The sequence below is a fragment of the Malaya genurostris genome, chromosome 3, assembly GCF_030247185.1.
Source record: "Malaya genurostris strain Urasoe2022 chromosome 3, Malgen_1.1, whole genome shotgun sequence".
NCBI classification, from domain to species: Eukaryota; Metazoa; Arthropoda; class Insecta; order Diptera; family Culicidae; genus Malaya; species Malaya genurostris.
Window position 1 is genome coordinate 194,030,631 of NC_080572.1, and position 20,484 is coordinate 194,051,114.

At 36.3% G+C, this 20,484-nt stretch overlaps 1 protein-coding gene across 4 annotated transcripts in view; it reads left to right on the top strand.

Moving 5' to 3' along the window:
- Nucleotides 1-4,522: 4,522 nt before the first annotated feature.
- LOC131439179 (matrilysin) overlaps nucleotides 4,523-20,484 on the top strand; it is a 128,443-nt gene continuing 112,481 nt past the window's right edge. For 2 of the 4 annotated variants that reach the window (XR_009231071.1, XM_058609898.1), the window contains exon 1: nucleotides 4,523-5,522. The gene's annotated coding sequence lies outside the window, so the exon portion shown is untranslated. The remainder of the gene's footprint in view (nucleotides 5,523-20,484) is intronic. The other 2 variants (XM_058609899.1, XM_058609897.1) reach the window with 2 other exon arrangements.

A 20,484-nucleotide genomic window follows, 5' to 3' on the forward strand; every position in this document is an offset into this window, starting at 1 on the left:
CGAACCGATGGATATTTGATTTTGCGAGGAAAGTTTGTCCAGATTCTATTCCTATGCATAGCATTATGAGAGAATCTTTTCCAAATAATGGGTCCATTGATAGCCCCTTTTCAATGTTGGATTTTTCCATAGCACTCATGTCTTGTAACAATAACGCTCCTGGGTTGGACAGAATTAAATTCAACTTGGTGAAGAATCTGCCCTACCTCGCAAAAAGACGTTTGTTGGAATTGTTTAACAAGTTTCTTGAGCAAAATATTGTTCCACCTGACTGGAGGCAAGTGAAAGTTATCGCCATTCAAAAGCCGGGGAAACCAGCTTCCAATCACAACTCATATAGACCCATTGCGATGTTGTCCTGCATCAGAAAATTGTTCGAAAAAATTATTCTACGACGTCTCGACACTTGGGTCGAGACGAACGGTTTGTTGTCAGATACTCAGTTTGGCTTCCGTAGAAATAAAGGGACGAATGATTGCCTTGCATTACTTTCGTCTGACATCCAAATTGCCTTCGCTCAAAAGCAACAAATGGCATCTGTATTTTTAGACATTAAAGGAGCATTTGATTCAGTTTCCATTGATGTTCTTTCAGACAAGCTCCACCAACATGGACTTCCACCGGTTATAAATAATTATTTGCACAACCTTTTGTCAGAGAAACGCATGCATTTTTCACATGGCGATTTGGCAACATTCAGAATTAGCTACATGGGTCTACCGCAAGGCTCATGCCTCAGTCCGCTCCTTTATAATTTTTACGTGAATGACATTGACAGCTGTCTAGTAACCCCATGTACACTAAGACAATTGACAGATGATGGCGTAGTTTCAGTTACTGGACCCAAAGCTATTGATCTGCAAAAACCATTGCAAGATACCTTAGATAACTTGTCCGTTTGGGCTGTTCATCTGGGTATCGAATTCTCTGCGGAGAAAACAGAGCTGGTCGTCTTTTCAAGAAAGCATGATCCCGCGCAGCTTCAGCTTCATATGATGGGAAGAATGATCCAACAGGTTTTGATTTTCAAATACCTTGGGGTGTGGTTTGATTCCAAATGCACGTGGGGAGGACACATTAGGTATCTGATAACAAAATGCCAACAAAGAGTAAATTTTCTTCGAACAATAACAGGATCTTGGTGGGGTGCTCATCCGGAAGATCTAATAAAATTGTATCAGACAACGATACTTTCAGTGATGGAATATGGATGCGTTTGCTTTCGTTCCGCTGCAAACTCTCATATTATCAAACTGGAGCGAATTCAGTATCGTTGTTTGCGAATTGCTTCAGGGTGCATGCATTCGACACATACAATGAGTCTTGAAGTTCTGGCGGGAGTTCTTCCATTGAAAGATCGTTTTTGGGAGCTTTCATCGCGACTGCTAATAAGATGTGAGGTACTGAATCCCCTGGTTATTAATAACTTCGAAAGGCTAGTTGAGCTTCAATCTCAAACAAGATTCATGACAGTATATTTTAACCATATGTCACAGGAAATCAACCCTTCAAGATATATTCCTATCCGTGTCAGCCTCCTAAATGTCCCTGACTCAACTTTATTTTTCGACACATCCATGCAGCGCGAAGTGCGTGGAATCCCGGAACACCTACGCTCGTTGGAAATCCCAAAAATATTTTCAAGTAAGTTCAGGCATATTGACTCTGAGAAAATATTTTACACGGACGGATCACGAATTGAAGAGGCTACTGGGTTTGGTATATTCAACAATAATGTTTCGGTCTCATTTAGGCTTCAAGAACCTGCATCTGTTTATATAGCAGAGTTAGTAGCAGTTCATTATAGCTTGAGTGTAATCGTCACATTATCTCCAAACCATTATTTTCTTTTCACAGATAGTCTCAGTGCAATTGAAGCTATTCGCTCAAACGCCGCTTGCAAAAATGAACCTTTTCTCTTGGCCAAAATAAAACAGTGCCTGAACGTCATATTGAATAATAATTATCAAATCACAATAGTTTGGGTTCCGGCTCATTGCTCCATTCCAGGCAATGAAAGAGCCGATATTTTAGCCAAACGTGGTGCTATTGAGGGTGAAATTTATGAGAGACCGATTGCTTTCAACGAATTCTATAGCGCGTCTCGCCAAAGAACATTTGCCAGCTGGCAAGCTTCTTGGGATAAAGATGATCTGGGTCGGTGGATGCACTCAATTATTCCTAAAATATCGACAAAGGCATGGTTCAGGGGACTGGATGTGAGTAGAGATTTCATTCGTGTGATGTCCAGACTCATGTCCAATCACTACACGTTAGATGCACATCTCCTTCGAATTGGACTTTCCGAGACTAATCATTGTGCTTGCGGCGAAGGTTACCGCGATATTGACCATGTTGTTTGGACATGCGTGGAGTTTCGTGATGTCAGATCTCAACTAATAAATTCCTTGCGTACCCAAGGTAGACTATCCAATGTCCCAGTTCGCGACATTCTTGCTTGTCGTGACCTTCCATACATGAAACTTCTTTATCATTTCATTAAATCAATTGGAGTTCCAATTTAAATTTTATTTTATGTTAGACTGTTTTCTCTTCCATGAGTTCAACCAATAGCCAACTATAGGATATTGAATATAAGTGGTGAACTGATACAAACAATCCTGAAATAGTTATAAGATCATGTACAAAATAAATGTATTTTATTTAATGTAATTTAAAATAGCAACTCGCTTGATAAAAACAGTGTTTAGATTAACTAATGAGTACCAACATACTAATATGATATTCAAAATGTATTAGGTTTAAACTTCTATGTATTGTGGATGCCACGGCGAAGAAAAACTTATGTATATTGCCTATGAAATAAACGTATTTATGAGAAAAAAAAACAATTATAAGAAAAATCAAATTCTTCGTCTTACCTAAATCAAGAATTGATACTTGCTTCTATATAAAGCAAAAATTCAGGCAAATCAGTAACAAAATAATTATATGCACAACACATATTCAAACGATACTCATACTAAAGCAAGGCGTTAAATGCATTAGTGACGACGCTTGCTCTAAATAAAATTTGATTTCATGAAACCGAATGATTCAATTGTGAAAATATCGTATTAATCATTTGCATGATTTGTTATGGTAGTACTAAAAAGAGCACATATATGTCGCTTTTTACAATAATTGTGAATTAGAGCGTTCATATCGGTACTTCGAACCATCTTGTTGAACGGCAGCCATGGAGGAAATCTGGGAAAGAAACCCGCTGCTTTTGTACAGAGCGATTTCTATTTGAGGTTGCGCATTCTTCAGAATTATGTGCATAACATATTTCGCATATAATTTTTCGTGCTGCCGTCCAGACAGAATAAAGTTGAAATGGGTAAAATGTTTCGCACTGCCAGTCGTGCTGTGAGAACCGCTTCAGAAAGAATGTTGAAAAAATTTCAACATTTTGCTTTTATATCCGCGCAGCTTACTTGTTGCTCTGATAACGTGTTCTAATTAGCTTGTGAAAACACGGCTCTTTTCAAACTGATTATTCAATATTATTGGCAAATATTTCCACTTTTACCAAGCACATTAAAGTCAAAAGTTTTCGGTGGTTGAAACGTTTAAATCAATCAACAAATGTGTTACAGATTTATTTATATAGTATAGTGTAGTAAAGTAAAGAGTAAGACCTTTTGAATGCCAAAAAGGTAAATTAGATGAATTTTTTTAACTTCCCAAAACAATTATTTTCTTAAACTTTTTCTTTGTTTTAGTACCACGAATAAAGTGGTGTACTGTTTTTTTTTTATTTCCAATAAGGAGAACTGTCGGAATCATGACAGCAGTGGAGAACCACTTCTTTTATATCTATTCCTGTAAAAAACGGCGTATCTTAGGCAATATTCCCAATGTACTTGAAAATCAGTAGAATACTGAAAAATCCGTATATCTGGTAACCCTGTAGAGAACAGCAAACCACAATGCTTGTAATGATGCGGTAAATTTTGAGACTGTCAGCATACATTACTTCAAATGACGATAATTCACTGTAAAAATCGTTCACGAATAAAACGAAAAGAAGTGGTCCGAGATGACTTCCTTGGAGTTCCCCCGAGCTAACGAGAAATGAATCCGAGAAAGGTTTCCACAATGATTGCATAGCCTTTCTATATGAAAAAGGCAAAAAAGGAGCGATTTTTCTGCTAATTTTCAAATTCTTGAAAGTGCATGAACCTCGAATGCACGAATTTGCATGAAATTTATTCTGCGTAAACGAATATTTATCAATTGCGTTCGACTACTGGACATAGTGATCAGAATGCGATAAACCTCTATACCACTCAGTGAATCAATCGCGATTTTGTCATTGTCTAGGGACCAGAGAGAGAACACCGAGAAATTCCACCTGACACTGTGGCTGTCGGTGAATGCTCTCGCGCTCTTGGGTTCGATCCGCTCCGCTCCGGCGACAATCCCGCGGCATTTGCACGCATTCGCGGCGGCACTGACAGCGGCCCGAGTATTCGCGTCCAGTCATCCACCCGCGCGAGCTTTTATTCTGTTCGATTCTGCCGCCGCTAATCAGTCACTCTCGTATGCTCGGATTGGCTGGACGCTTCCCTCGTGGACCGTTTGTGTATTTCGTGTACTGTTTTCGCTCGGGGAGCTGTTTTTTTCTTTTATTTTATATCAGTTCATCATTTTATCTCGTGTAAGACTGAAGTTGGTAGTGAACAAATAAAAAAAAAAACACAATACTGGACCGCGCGAGCAGAACCTTTGCTGGAAGTATTGAACAATCATCATTCCGGACGGGTTTGTTGAGTCACTGGCGGCCAATGTGGTATTGTGTTTCCCCCCTGACCAAACACAGGCTCACCGAATTCGACTGATTGCTAGGTCGCGGCGGATCGGTCCGCAGACGGCGAAACGAAGAGGTTAGGAAACAGTGCCTTATTTTTGTGCAAGATTCGAAAAGTGTCGCTTAGGTGTGATCGTTTACGGTAGCGGAAAATCGGTGAAAAAGTTACCCCCCTGGTGGAAAAGTGTTGTGTGGCAAGCAAGCGGTGTGCAAAGCGAAAACCTCAGTCTCGACTTTATCGAAATCGAAACGTAAATCAATTGGTTCTTTGCAGAGTTTGTTCGATAGCTTGATATTTAGGCGTGATCTCTGGTGTGACAAAAGCCGAACCACACCGCGTCCCTCTCCTGCTGTCAGGTACTTGCGAATTTCGTGGTTTCCAGTCGTCACGTGGTGAACCGCTGCAAGATAGTAACACCCGAAAGTATTACCCATTTATTTTTACCGAAACCAATCATACCACTGCCATAGTATTGTATTGCCCATTTTCTTAAGTGGTTTCATGCTAGCTAGTGTTTGTACTCAACTCGCATAAGTGCAACAAAAAGCGTAGGAGGATTTTTTGACTCTATATTTTTTTTTTGCGCCAACCGGAGCCGAACAGTGCTCGTGAGTTTAATTGGGACAGTTCACCGAAATAGCAGGACTGTTTTTTTTGGAAATTGCACACCGTGCCGCAAGTGGCTGTAGACGACAAATTCTTCGGGTAAGTCGAGATTCGTGGTATTATTGTGTTTCTATTTTGTTGGGCATGAACTCATCGCATCGCATTTATGATAGTACCATTCATTCAGTCAGTTATCAGGTCGACACGTTAAGTACGAAGCCGATGTTGATAAGTTAGCAGATTGTTTTTTATCGGAAAGACGACTGTGCGATTAGGTTGTGCAATTTGCAATGATGTGAAAATTGTTGTAGACATAAAATGTGTTTGAAAGCAATAATATTATATCTGAACATCTGCAACTGAAAGTATTTAGCTTCATTTATATTTCAACTCTAGTTGGCACGATTGCAAGAAATCTCCATTATCAACTGAGTTTGTTTATGATTAAAAATTACACAAAAAAAAACAATTAGGTTTCACTCTTTTCTAATATCGTTTATGTATACCTGGTTTCAACCTAGTTACGGTCGTTCTCCGGGTAGGTTTCACTCTTAAATCAGGAAAAGATCGTTAAACTGGCCGTATAATAGTTATGTACCCTAGGAATCGGTGGTGAAGTGTGTTGAAAAATAGTTATCAAATAACCTGCTTTCAAACTTAGGACTTTATTGATGCAGCATAGCTACGTTTTTTTTAATTCAAAGTAAAAGTAAGAGTCAAATTTTTAATATTTCCATTATCATAAAAAAATACTAAGTAGGTGAAAAAGTAATTTTAGTTTGCCCCATTCAGGCGCGTACCCAGAAAATTTTTTTGGTTGGGGAATATGATGATTAATTTCCATACGCATGGAAATATGTATACAATTACTTGATTGTTTTTACCTTTTCCTATAGAAAGGTATTAGAATTGCTGGAAACCGACTTTTGAACGGAGCCTCGGAGACCCATAGTGTTAGTGTGTGTGCACTTTTCGGAGATATTTATACGCGCTTAATTTTCTCAGAGATGGCTGAACCTATTTTAACAAACTTATGCTCGTTTGAAAGCTAATGTCGGGCCATTTTTCAAGATCAAAGATCAATTAGCTGTGACTTTTGGTTCCGGAAATATAATGATATAAGTGACGTAACCGACAAAACACGTTGTTTGTATCGCTCTAATGTATATGAGGGTGCCAATATTTTGGGATCACCTCTAATTTCGTTAAGCGCTATTGTTCAAAAGTTTAAGCACCTAGAAAAAAGTCCTTATGCAAAATTTGAGCTAAATCGGGCATGGGTAAGGGGTGTTGCCCAGCGGTTAAAGTTATCTCAAAAAAAAATTTTTTTTTAAATCGACTTTCTGAAAATTTGGTGTTTTTTCTCAAGTCCCAGAAAGTCGATTTAAAAAATAATTTTTTTTTCTAGATGACACTAAATCTCGACGTTTCATGCATTTCTAAGACTTTTGGCATCAAAAATTTTTTTTCGGTTTCGGAAGTTTCATGGTGATTTTTCAAGATCTATGAAAATTCCACTAAGTGGGTTTTTATAGATTGGCATCACTCTTCTCATACACATAGGCAACGCAAATGTCGAGCGCTTTTTTGGAAAAATGATGCCTACTATGTGATATAAACACTGAAGAATGCTTTTGTGAACTACTGGATTCAATCTGAATCAATTGGTGTCAAAAATGAGCCCAAATTAGTGTCAGAAATTACTTAATAAAAGTACAAAATATGTTTTCATGAAACTGTTGTGAAGAAAGAGAAAGGCATTATCATACCACTAGGTGGATTAAGAAGGGTTTTTTGAATGAATGCTGAAAATTATTCATTTTATAATTGACTTAAATATGATGAATTTCGCGCTAAATCATACTCGCAGTTGGCACAATTTTCTCAGATTTGAATAAAACTTTCTGGACATGTAAACTTGCATACTTTATATTGCCCAAATTTATCTAGTTTTTTTAATCGTTTATTTTTCAAATAGTAATACTAGTGATTTTCATAAAATCGATCAAATACTGAAAAGCTTCCAAAAAATTGAAAAATTAAATCAATTTACAAAACACGAACTTTTTATTTAATACAAAAAAAATACAGAGTCCTTTTATCGGAAACTAAACTGAATAGAAAGTCATTATCATCCAAGAGTTCAATAAATCTCAATTTGAGAGGAGTTTTCCAAAAGTATCAGTAATGGTCAAGAAAAAGTTTTAGTTGAAAACACTTTTTGCCCCAGCCTTACAATATATGGACTGTTGGAAGGGAACTTATTAACCTAGTAGGGACGAAGTTTCGTTGAATTCGTAAGTGGTGTTTTTTCTTGTAGATTGACTTTAAATTTTCAAATCCCATTTTTTTAAGTGTAGACTTCGAATAGATCAATTTCGCGCAAAATCGTATTCGGATTTGGCAGCATATAGACTTTATAACAATAAGCCTTTTTGGTCACTTTATTTTTCCAAAATTTATCTAGACCATCTTTTCAATAGGACTAGGACTAGGACCTTTTTACAAAATTTTTGCAAATAGTTAGAGTAAAAAATGACAAATCCTACAGAAAGCTATTATGCTGTTGATGTTCTCCTACACATATTTTCATTTTCGAATGAAAATACTAACAAAATTACTAATCGAATTTCACACTAAAAAAATCGATCTAAAAAAATTGACGGCAAATCACAAAAAATGCCACCCTTTATTTGAATGCACCCCTACCAACCCAGCACCCCTACCAACCTTCCATATATTGTAAGATGGACTGTTTCGAAGGGAAAAAGTTTTTCTAACAAAACCTTTATCTTATCCAGCGCTGATACTACCTTCAAATATCGGGCAGCTAGCAATAGGGTATTCGGGAAAAATTTCTCACAATTGAGATTCATTGGAATCTTGGATTATAATGACCTTCAGTTTAGTTTAGTTTTCGATGAAAAGACACTGGGTAAAACATCAAATTTGAACAGGAAAAAGCTTTCAAAAATATTAGAAAAAGTAGCAACTTTTTTTTCCTTAAAAGTGCCTATCTTGTTTATCAATATTATCAAAATCAAAAATGGGTTTTTTTCAAATAGGTTTTAAATTTATAAAGTCTATTTTTTCCAGTGTAGAATACGATAAAAATTCGGACCTCCAAATCCCCACTTGTATACGCGCCTGGTCGTATTAGTTGGCGTGATGATTTGCCAATGTTGGATTTTTCCTTCAGTTTTGGTAGTTTATTTAGGCTCACAAATTTTACCCTTTTAGATTGCTATGAAAACAGTCCTTGAAAAATTCCGGATTTGGATTCAGCACGATATGAATAAAACTTGGAGTAGGTAATGCCAGAGACATAATCGTGAGATTGACGTAGGACTGCATTCGAGATGTGTATAGATATTAATTGATTTGACACCGATTGACCGTTTAAGATTTTGTAGTGCTGAAAAGGGCCATTTGGTTTCAAAAGATTACGTTTGTATTCTAGGAAGTAGCGTTGCTTTTGGGGCCCTGAAAAGGAAAGTTAGTGGCTTTGGAGTCCTGGAAAAGACTTCGTTCAAGTATGATTATATTCCAGGAAGCAGGGCACCATTCCAAGTCATTTGTAAGTGTGAGCCTTGACCAAAAAGAAATCATTTTTAATGTAATCGTAACACAAGTCGTACAATCGCTCATATATTTCAATATGTCATACATCTCAATACATTGAGTGAAAGAAACTATCAAAATACTGTACGGGATTCATTTCTGGTATTCAGGAGCCGATTCTCTAAGATTGATAAAATTTAATGTTTGTGCACTTAGGCTGTGAACCATTTTGCGAATGACATTAACTGTTGCTTAATATTTTACATAGCTATAAAATTATTTTCATCGAATAGTCAAGTTAAACTAATACTACCACCCAATTCAAAGCTTGACGAATTAAAAGTTATTTGGATTTATTTTGCACTGAGAATGAAATGATAACGAGTAATATATTGATTGCAATACAAAGAACGTAAGAGCTTTGAGTTTGACAATGTATTGAAACTTCAAATTGCGGTTTTTTTACTATAAGTATAAAAGAAGTTACACGGAGGTAATTTTTGCTCAAGATTCAAAACTATAATTGTTCAGCAAGATTTTTTTTTTAATTAGAAAGTAAATATCGAGCTGCCAAAAAAACCATACTCTTGTGCAGAGCTATTTTTGTTAAAGACAAACTGATAACTGCTCGACTAAAAGTTAAAACAATTCGTGAGATGGTCCACAGTCTTAGTGTTACTAGAAATACCTAATAAGTGGTCTAGATAAAATTTGTTTTCCAACGAGACGATACCACAAACCAGAAAGCGAGCAAAGCAATGTACCATTTGTTTTGAAAGATAGTTAAATTACATCGTTTTTAACTATGAAGGTCGTTTACCGGTGGTGTTATCAATTCTCAGTTATTACAGATAAACAAGCGGCAATTAGATACAATGATTTTCAAGCGTCTTTACGAGATGAACAATAGGAAAAAAATCATCGCTTTCTCATCTCATCCAAGTCAGTCGATAAAACAAAACCGCTTACGTTCGGGACAGAAGAGACCAAGTACAGTATTATGTAGTGAACAATAGAACGACCTCGAAATGAGTGAACCAAACGAACAAAAGCTACCGCCGACACGAAAGAATACAATTGTTTACTTCAGACAGTGTAAAATTCGACCTTCGATACGAGAACTTAAAGGTTTGCTTAAGGAGCAAATGCATCTTGACATTAAAGGAGCAAATGCATCTTGACATGCATCTTGACATCTTGACATCTTGACATCTTAACATTAGGAGCAAATGCATCTTGACATTGTGCATTTACTTCAATGCAATAAGACCAATAATGTTGTTTATATACAGTTTTATAAAGAGTTGGATGCAATTCAATTCGCTAAAGACAATAATAATGTACACTATGTGGAGCATGAAAATATCAAGTACAACATTCCAGTATGTATGAAAGATAGTGCTATAGAAGTGCGTGTACATGATCTTCCCCAGGCGCGTAGCCAGAGAAAATTTTCGGGGGGAGTTTTAGAACATGGTGATAAATCAACACATGTACAATTTATATCACAATGTTTCCCATGGGTTATAATTTTTTGTTTCGGGGGGGGTTTGAACCCCTAAACCCCCCCCCCCCCCTGTATACGCGCCTGATCTTCCCTCATGCGTCATCGATCCTTACCCAAGTAACATTTTTAATATTAATAAATACTTGTAGCTGTCTTCAATGCTACATAATAAATCTTGCAATAAAACTTTAAACTCCACGAAAACCTATTGAAAACCTCTATAAGAGCATGTTCCTGCCAAGTGGACCATTCTTCATAAGGTTTATAAAGCAAAGTGAAGAATCAGCATAAAGCTGCGTTAAAACTTCAAATTCAAGAAAATTTTGAAACCAGCTTTACGATCAACATTCAATTTATTTGGATGGAAAAAATCCGCTATGAATAAACTGTCGTTTTGATAATATTTTTCTTGACTATATGTGTCATGTCTGCGTTGAATGCAATCAATAAGAATTCATTGGATTTTATTTACAAGTTTGAGGCTTCAACCGAACGTAAAAACTTCATGCGCTTTTATTTTTATCGTGAATGTATGAATAAAAATAAGAATTATAACTAATCGCCTTGAAATAAATACGGTTTTTTTGCAAAAGTCTCCATGATTTATGAAAATTATTTTCTGTGATGCATCGTCTTTTTTGAATAAAACTATTTTGTGGCGGTAAAACTTGTTCATACGTTCTGAAAATGAATTATAAAAGTCCATCATACTTCCTCGTTTTTGCATTTCGAAGTTTATTTGATGTCAATAAAGGCTACGGCAAAGAACATCATAATGGCGGCCATGAAATTTCCTTTAATGCAAATTACACTTAATCTAAGAAGCAATGAATCAAATAGCCCACAACAAGAGTGTCATAAATGTACTTTAGAACTCACAAATTTGCTCTGAGTGGAACTGTCATTAAATGAACACGCTCACACACAAAACTAGATTTATGAAAGAATTTAACTGACAATAATGTTTTAAAGAAAAGTTTTTAAAGCAATATTAAGAGCGTTTGCATGGTTTTATTCTAGTACAAATTAATTCATTTTTAGTCCAGTTGTTAGTCTAGGTAAAAGGTTTTATAGAAGCTTTAAAAACTATGATATTACTTGTCAAAAGCGACACTTATTATAGTTGTTATAAAATAAGTAGTGATTGAACAAGCAATTACTAAACTCCTATAAATTATCATCAAAACCATAAGGCATTCGAATTGTTACTTGGGTATATTCGCAAAACTATGTCCCAATACGGAGAGATTCTCTCTATCGAAAAAGAAAAGTGGAAGAATTTTTCCCCGGTATTCTAAATGGCGTACGTTTGTTACGCATGCGCTTGAGGAGGCCTATACCTTCTTATGTGACATTCGGTTAGGATACAAGAATCCCGTGCAAATCACTTGTTACCTATAACAATCAGATGGCCACATGTCAATATTACCAAAAAGCTGTTCACTACGGTAAGCCATGTGATAAACTGGACAAGGAGACAACTACACCAAAGGACAACGGTGCTTCCTTCATACCAACCGCAAGCAACCCCAGTACACCTGTGACAGCCACCAACAACAATTTAGCATCCCCTTCAACGAAACCATCCAACGTATCCACCAACCATCCAACCAACCAGCAACTGCAAACAATGTACAACAACACGCATCTACAGCAACTAGCAACGAAATCAACAACAATACCACCGATGCGGCAATGAATGACGAGACGAACCCCGAACAAACTGCCCCTCAATCCTCGCAGTAGGAAAATGGAAGCTGGGTGACAACGAGATCCAATACAAAAAAAAAATTATCTAAAAACTCAGCTAAATCGGCCACGTAAAGCTTGTACGCAAATAGGCCTGAATAAAATATCTTTTAAATTAATAGGAAAAATGGGTTTTCGTCATAAACAATTTTACTTGCAAAGATCTAGTTCTGCCTCTGAGGTATATTTTTCGCAAGTTTGCACTTCCGCAATGTTAGACATTAACTTTTTTTCGAATCTGTCTTGCCTAAGCTGATGAAACATTATTCTGGCTTGGTTGATTGATTTTCGTAATTTTATTTTTGAAAATTAAAAAAATGAGACTACGTAGACTTTGCATATATGAGTTGTACGCATTAAGTGAACTTCTAACATGTTCAATTTTGTCTCTGGAGAGAGTGGTGACCATCAAAATCATCGACGTATTTTTTTCAAAAAACGGAATCGTTATGTCGATCGTCTCCATCACGCGATCAAGTAACGTTTCCACCACCAAATCGACAAGTGCAGGCGACAGTGGATTTCCCCCTCGCTGTGTCTGATGTTTGCCTGTACTAAGCGCCACGGAACACAAAATAGCTAGGAGGAGAGATTAAAGTCGACAAGTTGTGTGAATAATTCACGGTCTTTAAAGTTGTATTTTTCTCGATTAAACTCCAACTATTTTGCACCGCTTGGATAACCAGGTCTCGGGGTATTCAAAGTGAACAAACTTACTACATCGATAGAAACCAATACTTAGTTTGGTTTGATATGGTGCATATGTCCGAAAATATACGGTTTTCCCAAAATCCACAAAGAGGGTCGCATATTATCATGCATCAATTGCCCAACATATGACCTATCACAATATCTCGCAGGTATTCTACGTCACTCGATAGGCCAAAACAATGTACAATGCACAAAATTCTTATGAGTTTTGTTCATTCATAAATAACGTTTCTCTTCCGCCAAACTATGCATTGGTTTCTTTCGATGTCGTAAGTTTGTTCATTTCCATACCCCGAGACCTGGTTATCCAAGCGGTGCAAAATAATTGATGTTTGAACGAGAAAAATAAAACTGGATTGATAGATTTAAATTAAAATAACATTAAAAATTGTGTTCGCATATTTCGTTTTTGTGATTTCCAGTGCAAATTAGTCGTTTCCGCATCTGTTATTTTCGATGTTGCAACTTACTTGACGAAAACTATTTGTAGTCGTAGAAGTAAAATCTTGTGAAAACAATTTCTGATTAATTTATGTATGTTGCCCTGAAGATGAAGGAATAAACCATCAAAACGTGGGCCGTTCACGTGAAATAAAAATGTCAAAAGTAACAAGTGACCATCCAAAGTCATCTTTCAATTCAATGAACAAAAGAGATCGTACCCGTTGTTCAGTAAAACCCATCAGAAAATAATCAATTTTAAAACGAGCCACAGTTTGTTGAAATCGGTATAGTCATCTTCAAAAAAAAATTGAGCGTTACAAAAAAAAAGCGTTTTGTCGGTTACGCCACTTATACCATTATCTTTTCGGAACCAGATGTGATAGTCATTTGATCTTCAAACTTGATCAATGACCCAATAGTAGCTTTCAAACGAGCCTAAACTTGAATAATATTTGAAAGGGGCACACCAACACATTTTCCGTTTTTGTCAAGTCATTAAGGGGTTAGCCAAATTTTGTTATGTTATGTTATGTGCCCTAGCACAAAATTTAGCCAACCCCTAAATGACCAAAACTGCATCGGCTAGAAATAGTCGAGAACAAGTTTTTGTTCGGCACGTCAGAAAAGACATTGCACTCCGTTGCAAAACAAAAAGTGTTCTGTAAATAGCAGAAACTTTACGTCTGCTTAGTGGTTCAAATTGAACTTCCGAGTTTAGCACTAAGCAGTTCAATTTGAACTGATCGGCACTGATGAGTCAAAGACGAAACGTAAAACTAATAAAAACGGTTATGTGTCCTAGCACAAAATTTGGCTAACCCCTAAATGATTTAGAAACTGTTATATCAACCCAAAAGGAAATAAATAAATATTAAAAAAAAATATTTTTCATTACCAAGCAGGTAACCTTTCACCTAACCTGCTAATTTTAGAGAAATATTGTTTACACTTCTGAAGTGCACCACTTATGAATCGATTTTTCAAGCCGTGTTGTTGCAAATCTAAACATGATTTTCCATAACAAAAGTGAAAAAAAATCATCCGCAACACTCTCGATAATTCGCATGTCCGAAACTAATTAAGTGGGAATAATTACACCAAGGGGTTTTTTTCCTCCTGCGTTGCTTGACTCACCCGGTTCAGAAATCACGCACCGGCAGTGAGATGTTACAGTTTCTGTCACAGACACACACACGCCAGCACTCCTTCCGAAATGAGATGCAAAACTGCGAACGGCGGCAGTTTGTTTATTGTTGAGGTGCGCTAAAACTACTGCGTTTCGCCTTTTTTTTCGCTAATTACATATTGAACGCCTGCCATCGATATGTAAGTGTAGCTTAGGATGGAAGATTTTCGCGAAGATTACTTTTCTCAGCACCCTTCTCGACGCATTAGAATATACCCGAAGCGTACACGCGCCGCAGACGAACGAAAAGTAGTTTGTTTACGTTTTTTTTTGTTCTCGCCGATCCGTGGGAAAACCGCAACAATGGCGCTTTTCTTTCCCGCAATCGAAAGTGGTGAGCACTGGGAATCTATAATTGGATGAAAATCAAGTGCAGCTCGCATGATCTATCAGACGGGAACCATCGCGTATTGTCAACTTGTAACTCGATCTGGTACCTAATAATTCAATTCGGGATGCTTCAATTACGGTATTTGAAAGTTTGAATTGAGTAATCAGACTGTTGGGAACCGAACGTTATTATCGGCAATAGGAAAAAATGGTAAACAAAGCAATGCACGTGTAGTTAATGTTCACAGACGAAGTTTGTCTAAACACAGTAGATTCTATTTTTTTTAGAGCCGTTCGATCTCGTTTTGTTATGTAACATTTTTTTTTTGTTCACACACCTTTTAACAATCTTGAATATTGTCATCATACTGATATTCCTATTCCAGCTGCGAGATTTTCGGTAATAAACAACAGTATAGAGCAGAAAATCTAGCATTCGAAATATTTTTGTATGCAGAAAGTTTTCTATGGAATGAAAACTTCAAAGGTCGTGTGTCGCTCGAAGTCGCGGTTTGCATTTGGGCGACCTTAAAATGATTACAATATATTGCGTGCAACGACGGCCTTTGGCAAAGAAAACAAGCTAGAAAAAGAGATACTTTGAGGTTTTCCGCTACTATTGGTAACTAGCAACCACAGCTACTACAGTGGAACATTCGCCCTTATTTGGTGTTTCGCTTTCTATATAAATTCACCCGTTACTGTGAGCATAGTTTTGTGTTGTCACTAGGTTTTGGGTTAGCATTGCTAGTGTGGTTATGACCGGTGCCCATGGTTACCGTCGAAAAGTCGTTCTTCGAGGGGATTGAATTTGTGCCGTTGAAACAGTGCACACAACTCGTTCCGGAAATGTCCAATGTTTTCGATAAGAGTAAATGATGACAATTGGAGTGAAACCATAATATGATCAAAGTAATAAAAAGTAAAAAAAAAATAAAAGTGTTTGGCTAACCTTCACCACTTCACCCTAGATTGCAATTCAGCGTAATGTATAGAAACACGTCGTGAAATTTGAAGTTTTTCAAGAAAAATTGACACTAAAACAAAAAAATGGAATAATGAGATTTCTGTTGAATCACGTAATTTCACCAAATTAAAATTAATTGTTTATTTTATTAAACAAGTTTGTTCCTGTACGTGCGGACTTGTTAAAACGCTGTAATATAACGAAGGCCTGAATTCCTCGCAGCTTTATTTTTTCATCCATAAATTGAAGTTTTGTCGACGCTTGCAAATAGTTTTTAGCTGAAATTCGTTTTCGAAAAGCCTTTCATAACTGTAATATTAATTGCTTTAATGAAGTAAATGTCAAACTGTTCAGTGGGATTGAATTATTGATCCTTAAAGGTTGTAAAGTCAAAGCTGCTGAATTTGTTTCAAAATTACACACCAAAAAATTTGAATTTTTCAAGTGACTTAATTCTTCATGCGATGTAATTCATAATGTCATGTAATTCATAAATGTCCGAAAATTTCATTTGTGAAACTTAATGTTAGATTAGCTTGAATTTTTCTGGTTTCGACTGTAACTGACATTCTGCTAGCAGGTGCGATTGTATGAATTTAAATGCACCTTTTATCAGCCAAGAAAATGTGTGTTTCTGTGGCTCAGTCGTTTGACAGACGTACTTTGCGATCCAAAGATTCTCGGTTCAAGTCGCGGTGATCGCTATCAGTATTAATTTTTTTTATTTCAATGATTTCTATGTCATGGAATTTTAGACACGCCATAATTGCCAAAAAAGTGCCGGGGTAAGACAAATTGGTTCACCAACATTTGTTTTCATATGATTTCCTCGTGAATCTCATGGATATGATCAGAGAGTTAATGAAATGAGAAATGAGAAAATATCAGATTTTAGTCATTAAACTCGTATAAAAAAGCCAAATTTGTTGAATTTTTTTTAAATATCATTCAAAAAATTATTCATAAGTATATACAAAAAACCTGTTTTAATCCCCCGAGTGGTTTAATGATGCCTTTCTCATTTTCATTTGTTCCTATATATTATAAGGAGTGTTTCGAAAATAAGCTATCCATAAATTTTTCTATCAAATTATGATAATTTTTTTTTTGAACTCCTTCATGTTCCCAGCTGTCTTACCAGTCTTCTTGAAAACCCTCTTAACGATTGCCCAGTGACGTTAGATGGGTCGAAGCTGAGGGCAATTTGGTGGATTGATATTTTTCCCAACGAAATTTATACCCTTTTCCGCAAGCCAAATCCGCTAAAAAATGATTGACTTCAAACCACATGAACATATTGCTTGCCATACCAGTACCTTTCGACCGAATTTCCACTTGAATCGACCTGTCCGCATCGCTCACATCCTCCCCAACGACGACAGTAAAGTATTGTGAACCTGGAAGGATTTTTGAGTCGTCCTTTACATAAGTCTCACCGTCCATCGAAACGCATGCATCCGAACACTGCAAAAGACGCGAATATAATTTACGGGCCCTTGTTGCTGCTCGCTTCTTCTGTTCTACACTTTGTTTCGAGAGTTTTTGCTTCAGGTGGTTTCGCCTCTTGATACGCTGGATCATTTCGACACTCGTTCCTGCTTTTTTGGTCAAATCACGTATTGGCATTGTATTTGTTCTTCATGATTAGTGATACCACTTTCTGGTCCAGTTTCGGGTTGGATGAACCGGATTTTCTGCCACTTTCTCGTAGCTCATCTAAAGAATAGTGTTTCCCAAAGTGTTATTAATGATGGTTTTAACACTGACATGATGAACCGCTTCGCCAATTTTCACATAGTAATACCTTTCTCACTTAGCCATGTGTCCAGAACCTTAATTTTCACTTCTTTTTCAATACGCGACATTTTGAAAACGCAAAATTTCAACCGCACAAACAAGTAAACAAACGAAAGCTAACAGCCAAACGCATGCTGTGATCTGAGCATAAAAACCATCACAAATACATGCGTACAACACAAATGTATGAGGATAGCTTATTTTCGATACACTTCTTATCAAAAATTCCTCGAAATACTACAATAAAAAACGTGATTAATCCACCTAGCAGTGAGATGATACCTTTTTTTATCAATACGCATGTGTTTTTGCATGGATATTCTCAGGTGTTTTAGTTCCCATGACATTGTTTTAACTATCGTCGTTTTAAACGGCAAATTGAGATTTTAATCACTCATTACCCTGTAATGCCGAAACTGCAAAACATATCGAATTTCAATCTTAGCGTGTGACAATCGATTGAACATTCCATGAGATGTCGAAGTAAGTTCCACTTTAGAGTTTTTCGTCATTATTTATGGTACTTCCAGAGCCGGTATTCAGGAATTAGCATAGCCCAAAATGATTCGAATGGCCATAAATTATTACGCCAAACAATTTACATGAAATTTATAAACTCATCATCTGTAATTCCAGAATCGGATAAAATTCACCGATTTTGTATGGGACCTTAAGTCCTGTAATATTGGTTTTTGAAGTTCGATTTGGTCTTTTTTGAGAAAATGATTGAGCTTTGAGAATCGATTCGATACTGGAATCGGAATTCTAAAATCGGTGTAGCCGAAATCAGTTAAATACACCTGAGGAGTGTGTAGACATCTTTGAGAAATTGTAGTGCGAATTAAAATTTGGGGGTACATTCCGAATCCAAAAACGAATACCGTTCAAACTGAAATAAATTTATTTGGTAATCGACTATCCAAATCTGCAAACCCGATAAACCTGCTTAATTTATGTAAAATGGACATTTTTATACTAATCACCCTGCATTTTCTAAATCAGAAGTCGGATCTGACTAAAAAGTAAGAGGTTTTATAGGATTTTAAGACCTCTCATTTGAATCATAGATGATTCTTAGATTTCATTTGAATCTTAGATCGGTTCGGCCATCTACGAGAAAAATTAATTGCATTATTTTAATTTCGTTTCACATATCATCCTGTGGTTCCGCAATCAGAAGTCGGATCCAAACGTAATTCAGGAACCTTGTTTGGGAGTATACGACTTTTCATATGAATCTGAGTTTGTAGAAAACGGTTATACGACGACACGACCTGCCACTCGCTATTTAAAACTGTATCGCAAATTTAACTACTCCTCAGTAACTGGTAATGTCAAAACGACATTGCTTAAGAAATTTTTAAAACTGGCAACACAAATTGATAGATTATTGATTTTGAATAATAGTTATTGTAACCTTGGTTACTGTATATTATAGACCAAATGAATGTAAACAAAACAAATCCCGAATCATTTTTCATATGCGAAATAAATGAATGGTAGAAATCGTTATCCTAGATCAACACCCAAACCGAGCGAAGAGAATAAATTACTCACAATGACGCGTAAGTTAGCGACTGAAAAAGCAAAAGCTTATCTACTCAAGGATGATTTAATTTAAAACAAATTATTGAAAACTGCACTAAATAGTTTACGGCAGGATAAAATATCTTGATGGAAAAATCTCGAGGTTATTCGATGAAGAACTGAATCAAAGAGAATGAACTAACAGTGGCATTTTTTTCGGATGGCATTTCCAACTTATGTCAATTGGCAATTGTTGTATATCTCATATATTTCCATATATTGTAGACATTAGAAAACACACAAATATATCTTGCAATTTGGCTTTGTAATTGTTCTTTTTTCTAAACAATGAATTTAATGTATTACAAAACAGTTTTCAACTATCTTCTTAGAGGCTCCACTACCGCCTGAAACAAGGAGATGTCGACTGGTTAAAATATATTGGAAAGATTACTGGTGATAGTAAACCTTTATTGGGAGCCATTACATCTATTATTGAACCACTAATAATTTTTTAAACTATTCCAAAAGGCAAATTGATTCACCTTTCAAACCTGTTATGCACGCTTGCACGTATCTACGTTCTCAAATTGTTTGTTTATTTATTCTTGGACTCCATAGCAACTTGTTCTTAGTAAATCGAACAGTGTTGCTCGAGAAGATTATTTCGATCATTCTCAAGGGGTCACTATATTTATGGTAACTGGCGGTGAATCGTTAACGGACAATTTTCATGTAGATTTTTATTCGAAGTGCCTGGTCGTGTCGTCGGTTTAACCATCTCCGAGAAAATTGAGTGATATTATTTGTCACACACGCATTTGCTGATCTCGACGAACTGAGTCGTATGGTATATGGAAGTCATGTTCTTCCAGCATTTATTGCTGTAAATAGTTTAAATCAATATAATTATGGAATTACTTCCAACTCGATAATGCTGGTATCATCTGGTTTACATATGCCATATTCGAAAGGTTATGTTGCCAAAAATTAACCGTGCTAAAATTGGTCCGAGGCAAATTGTCATAAAAAAGGATGCTGTACACAGTCTTTTTGGTACTTAGAAACAATTATATGTAACAGTATAAAAAATCGTGTTTCATGTTGCTCCCAAGCATTGCTTTTTCATACAGCGCTCAAAATTCCTTCTACTGGAATAAGGCTTAAACAAAAAATTCGATATCTCCGTTAAAAATGGACGGATTTTAACAATCTATGGCTTGTTGGATAGGTATTACCGAGCGAAATCTAAGTCTGGAAACATATTCTGTTTTCAAGGTCA